General features: G+C 39.0%; 1 protein-coding gene across 1 annotated transcript in view; it reads left to right on the forward strand.

The window, feature by feature from the left end:
- Positions 1-5,255: 5,255 nt before the first annotated feature.
- LOC138000627 (uncharacterized) overlaps positions 5,256-6,642 on the forward strand; it is a 12,740-nt gene continuing 11,353 nt past the window's right edge. Inside the window, exons 1-2 of the mRNA XM_068847174.1 lie at positions 5,256-5,288; positions 5,628-5,717. The gene's annotated coding sequence lies outside the window, so the exon portion shown is untranslated. The remainder of the gene's footprint in view (positions 5,289-5,627; positions 5,718-6,642) is intronic.

Here is a 6,642-nt window from a genome sequence, read left to right on the forward strand (position 1 = left end):
TCGGGGACGACTGGGTAACTTTTAACCTCCCACGCAGAACCCCACGCGAACGTTCTTTGGGCTTTCGTCACGCGTTCCTCCCCCACGAACGTCAATCTCGTTTCCAGGGTCTTTCTTTTGTCGTTGAGGAAAGAGACCATGGTTGCGGCTGGTCACCCCTTGAGGGGGAGGTTTTGGTTATATTTTGATCCGCAACTCGTATTCGTTCGACAAGGATTTTTTAAAATAAGTAATAAATAATAAATAAATAAATAAATAAATAAATAAATAAATAAGTAAATAATCTTTACCATACAATGTAAGTTTCAAAAAGAAATGTTATATTTCCACGGGAGATTCTCACAAAAGCGGTCAAGATAAAAAGAAGAGCTTAGGTGACCGACAAGACCTTCGATGTCGAGCGGCGAAACGATCACCAAAAAAGAACACTTCGTCAGTGTTGCTTCTACACGGGTGAAAATTCGAACGACGTGGATTCTCGTGGATTTTGGAGGCCACGTGACAATGCAGCCGGAACCAGGGTGTCTTCCTCAACGACATGGAAGGCAGAGAAGAGAGACCGTAGAAACGAGGTTGAACGGACTTCTGCTGAAACGAGGTCGTTTGCCCTCTATTTAAAGTAGTAATAGTTTTCACTACATCTGCCCCAGCTCAAGATAATACGGATGGCACTTGAGGTGTTTTCCAATTAATATGTGCTGCACATTATGATTATTATCTGTGAATAACTGTTGTAAAAAGGATCGAAGAATGTTTAAAAATATTGATACTGAGACTATGCTTTTGCTTTCTGAGGTTGCGTCTATAGCAGTTTGAGGCCGAGTCTGTCGCCCCTGTTTATGATTTTATTTGTGTCTGACAAATCCTCGCCCCTGTTTATGATTTGTACCTGAAAACTGAATCGATTTCTGGTCCAGGCAATATGATTTTCTATCAGATACTGTAACCTTTCATTTTCAAAGTAAAAGGAATCGATGTAAATATTAAAAAAATATATTCACCTACAATCCCTGTGCTGAACTTCGATGCTCCTTGTGACTTTCTGCCTTGTGACTCAAGTTACCCAGAACACCTCGCGAACTCGGAGAACAATACGGACACCACCTTGCCCGCCTTGTTAAGCAATACCGATACCACATTGCGCGTTCGGTTGAGCAAATGGAGATTGCTTTCCCCTACACAATCTCTACCAAATCACATATTTCATCTTTTTACGCGGGGGGTTCTAGGTTGTCTCCTCGGGTTTTTGCCTCCGGGCCAAAACCCTGCAGGGGCTATGAACCAATCAGCATTGACTAACTATGTTGTAGGTAGCCAATCAAACGCTGCGTTTATCAAAACTGGGAAATGGCCTCTGATAGCACGGAAGTGGTTTTTCGTTTCAGCAGACGTTCGTGGGGGAGGAACGCATGACGAAGCCCTAAGGACCAGGGTAACTGTGTTTAGATGTCACATGATCCACATTATTGAATTTTCCGTATTTTCTCAATTAAACCCCCCCGGCGTTTTTTTAGAAATCGGCGGTTTTGACCCGGCTTTTTTTTCGAGGCCTGCGTTTAATCGGGGTCCGGCGTTTATTAATGAAATGCAATTTTCAGCCATTTTTCCAGGTTGATTCATTATTACCGATCTTCGGAGACCTAGGGGCAGTTTGTCAGTACGGGACGATTTTTACTTGGATTACCCGAAGTTACAGTGTTATGGTACCGTATGGTACCGTATGGCACGTGTACCATGTTGCAATCAAGATTTGTATCACTAACAAACAATACATTAACAATATATGAATGATGTAGGAGCAAGTAAAAGATATGTCGCCAACGTGCTCCTCGTTTGTGTCAGCCAATGTATGCAAATCATTTAATAATTTTGCCTTTGAACGTTCATTAAAATACCAAAACAGCATACTGTACTTGGTATGTCGTAACAGTGCCATTCAAGAGATTACTATTTACTTGTAACCGGCCTTGTGACCTCGAACCCGAATAAACTCCGGGACCCCGATGAAACGCCTCCGGTACTCATTTAAAAATCAGCAGTTTTGACCCGGCGATTTTCCGAGGCCGCCGTCGGGGTCCGGCGTTTAAATTCAAACATTAAAATTATTTGAATCAATTATTACTCTTGTGGCTCATGTGATTGGGTGTGTGTTCCAAGTCTTCGTTTTTCTCTCACCCTTATGCCAGACTGTCAAGAGTTATAATGCATCATATTTGTCGAGTAGGTAGAGCAATGGGGCAAATAGATTTTTTCCGTTTCATTTATTAAGGCCCCTTGTTAAGGAGTATGATTATTTCTATGAAAAATTCCAAACATTTGGAGAGAAGAGGGACAATTTGATGAGAAAGTTCGGATGCTGCTCTTTGTCATTTTTGACTGTCCGAGGAAACTGTGGGATGAATACCCAAAAGAGCAAGGTGGACGGAACTGTGAAGAATGTATTATCTAAAGCAGCACCACCTTTCTTCATTTAACAAGAAACATGCTGACTAGGGTTCCCGTCTCCGTTATCCGTAGAGATCCGGTGCCTCTGCTTTGTTATGCTGGTCCTGTCCTCCTCCATTATCATCATCACCATCATTACGTCATCATTGGCATCATCAGCTTGTTTGCCTGTTTCGAGATGTACGTTCTATAGTCGGCTTCCATGAACACGATGTATAAAGTCAGTTTGAGACTTCATGGCCCATTTTGCAGTACGAGAACTATAGTAAAAAGGCATAGCTCTACAGGATTGCCTTCGGAAGCCGCAATACGGACCCTGCGTGATCCTGCTAAGGTGGGAGACGCGAACGGTAACCACTACGCGTGCGCGCGTGCTTTACCAGGATATCATCCATCCCAATGCTAACTCCGTCAAACAGGACTAACTTCTTTGAACATGGGTACCTCTCTTTTCCCGTTTGGGCATTCGGTAGATACTGCAGTGATATAATATCTTTGTCCACCTCATATTGAACAGAAGCTGCGGGTTCTCTTAGAATTAATGCATCTGTTCCATAAACAACTCAATGGTTCCTTCATACACGTTTACAATAATTACCAACTACATTATCAATGATTTTAGTACTTTAAATTTATTATGAGGCAATACTCGTTCATAGGCAATGCCTCCCGTTATTAAAGATAGGTTTTCGAGTTAAGTTTTTTTTCTTGCCAGCGATAAGATATATTACTACGGAGGGGTAAATAAAAAGTAACACAAAAAATGTTATCCATTCTTTATAGCATCAATCTCATTTCTTATCTGACCAACACAAAACGTCAATTATCACGACTGTTTTGAAGTGCTCGAGAATTAATTAGTTTTTGTCCTTTCATTATCCTTGTGACGTTACTCGTAAAAATTTAATGAACTAAGTTGCCCTACGTAAACGCTCTGGTAAATGAAATAACAACAATAAACTTATTTTTCTGTTTCTGTATACTTTAAATCTGCCTTTTTCATGCGTACAGATATGTATATATATATAATATGTACGTTAATTGAATAAACCAGTCCGCGAAGAGAAGTACATGGAGGAACTGGAGTACTGCAATAGCGACTTACAAAGATAAGTAAATTACAGTGTTTATTATTCATTTCATATAACTACCCCCTAAAAGTACAGGCATTAAAGAAATCATATGATAAGAAAGTCATTAAATCAATTTTTCTTTCATTTCAAAGCATGATAAGATAGTCGGACTGCCTTTATTGGCGTTAATAATTCGTAAGTTCTGATATTTAAGCTTCATGTGATAGTTTCGTAACGTTGGGATGTCTGGCTCTTCATAGCCGTCATTTGTTCTTAATCCTCAATTGGGTTTCAGCATGCCTGAAGTCAAACTTCTTATTCATTTCTGAGCGTGGAAAAAAAAAACAATAAGCATTCAAAATTTTATGTTCAGTTATTAGGTTGTCTCACACCCACCAGGCCCTAGCACTAATTATTGGGAGCAACCCTCCCACTAACGATGCGTTTTCATTTGACTCAGAGTCGCAAGCTCAATATATAACTTGTGCCTTGGGCCAAATCCGCTCTGAAAAGTTTTACCCCTTTTTTTTCTTTTCATTTTTTTTCTCGTCTCCTCTCCCCATAATTTCATTCCACGAGAAAACCTCCAGAAATGCTTTTGCTTTTCTTGACAATTCTGAGCACATCAAAACTCAACGTAACGCCAATCCCTGACCATGGTTTTAGAAGAAATAATTCCATAAAACTGACCTGAAAATCGAAATTCAACTTTAACTTGAGAAGGTAGTCAAATTTAAGCTTCAATAAAAAAGGAATGGTGTAAGTATTGTTAACATTCGGAGAAAATAAAACGCCGAAAATAGTTCTATATCAATAACAATAGTTTTGCCTTAGACGTTTTTCAATAAATAATCAGTAAGATACCAAGAAGTTTATATTTTTACTCGATTTAACATGATTTTTTTCCATTATTGATTCCCTTTTCAATGAATTGTTTGTATTTTGCTTGATGATTTGTTTTGCTGGTCGTGAATTACCTTTTTCCCCAGCGGATCAAACAAATGCAATTTCTGTTAAAAGCCTTTATACTTCAAGATAAAAGAGACTTGTATTTCAGCTGATAGATGCATTATACCGAAAGGGGAGCTAATGGAGCAGAGAGCACCTCTAAAAGGCGAAGCTTCGTGAGAAACTAAAACGCATGTAATGCTAAATGGACATCACACTCTTTTGTTTGCTAACCTGAAAGTGCTAAAAGCGCAAAGCACTAGAGTTGTATACACAGGAATAAAAGGTCCATTTGATTTTGAAAAAACACTCCATTAAACTAGTCTTGAACGTGGTTAGGTGATATTGAACGGCCATACAAGTCGATTGAACATGTACAGTGCCCTCTAGATTGAGATTTCCTTGACCGGCGGAACACTGATCTTTTTTCTAAAAATTTTGAACTGCAACATAATGACAGGTAATTTTCGGTCCTCTCTTTCAAGGTCGCTGGTAAATTGTAGTTTAATTGCCAAGGTTTAATTCACTGATCTATAAGTCGGCAAAACTGAAAAACAGCTTTAAGTAGTTGAGTGCTGTTTACTTATTTCTAATTGGCAGCATTTCGACGCTGAAAGCATCCAGTGCTTTGCATAAATAGGGATTGTTTCACTCAAAAGCTACCAAAACGAACAAGTGTTTCTAAAGATAGGAACGCCGTGTTTCAATTTTTTTCTTTAAAGCGCCGGAGCATAACACGACGGCAAAAATGAAGTTGTCTCCACGTTAGAGGTGCGTTTGACTAACTGAGAACTCTTGCCAAAAAACCCGCAACGGGAATAAGGTACCGCAATATATAAATCTGTGTAAATTGGAAAGGAAATTCTGTTTCATGGCACTAATTTAGTTCACTGGCATTGTGGAAATGTTTCTTATGTATTCCATAACGTGTATAATTTTTAGAGGACTCCTCTCGGGCCAAAACGATTTCACGTGGTGAGAAACATAATGTTTAGTCCATACTCATGGATCGTATTTTCTACCCGTTGCCGTAATTTAACCGGGTTTACGGTCAAATGCTCCTTAGAGCAAAATCACAAAATTTCCATATCAGAGCTAATTTTTAATGGACCACTTAATAGTTTGTTTGTGCTGTTAAATGACAGGAATCTTTGCTTTTTGGGTTAAATGCGAACAATACATATTCAGCTATAGTTTCCGGCAATATTTTATGTGCCTTCGCAACCACGAATTATTCATATAATTGCTCAGGTAGGCTTTGATTGGTGGATCATTTAAATACGTCACATGCCACTATCATCTCATCACAACATTAAAAAACAATTAACTTGCACACAGATACACAGTCAAACCTCGACCAGTTGCTTTGCACGATTATCACTTCCTTTTCCTCGAGCTAGGAAAATACAAGGAGAAGATTAAACGACAACAGATATAGCAACGCCACAAAACAGGGGCACCCAACGAGAATATAGTTCAAAACCACTTAAACATAGCATTTTTAAACGTATTTTAGTGTTTAAACGGTAGATGTAGGTATATTTTTATTTCCTAAAAATTTTTCATCGGTTCGGATTCCCTAGCTGAAAGTCTAGTGATCCGAAAATTTTAGGGATCAAAACACACCTTTTCGAAAATTTCAGCCAGAAAAAAGGCTCTCGAAAATTCTAGGTGACCTTTTTGGGGTAAAAATCCGTTAAAAATGGGCAATTATACCATATTTTAGACGTTCGAAAGTCCTAGGACAGGCAGGCAAGCAAGAGATTTTATTACAAATGTTCCGAAGATTCTTGATCTCAAATCGTCTTCTGAACAGATATTTTCCGAAAATTAACGTTGGGTGCCCCTGATAGAAGAAATATGAGGGAGCTTTACGCAAGGACAACGGAAATGGATATAAAAACGTATTTCGCGATTATTCTGTCTTGTTCATCTTGTACAATACGGGCAAACTATCCTGTAAGTGGATGGGTACGAACTGTTTTAAAATAAAAATTGAAAATGAGTGGTTCATTGATACATGCTCACTTTGACATCAAAACCTGAAATTTGGTGATTTCACGTTGTTGTTTTGCGGCGGTACGGCACGGAAATTCTGTGCTGCACGGTTACTTTTCCTTTTTTAACCAATGATATTCTTGCTTTGTGGCGTCGCCCTTGTCTTTGCAGTCGACTT

This window comes from Montipora foliosa, chromosome 4, assembly GCF_036669935.1.
Source record: "Montipora foliosa isolate CH-2021 chromosome 4, ASM3666993v2, whole genome shotgun sequence".
In the NCBI taxonomy this organism is placed as follows: Eukaryota; Metazoa; Cnidaria; class Anthozoa; order Scleractinia; family Acroporidae; genus Montipora; species Montipora foliosa.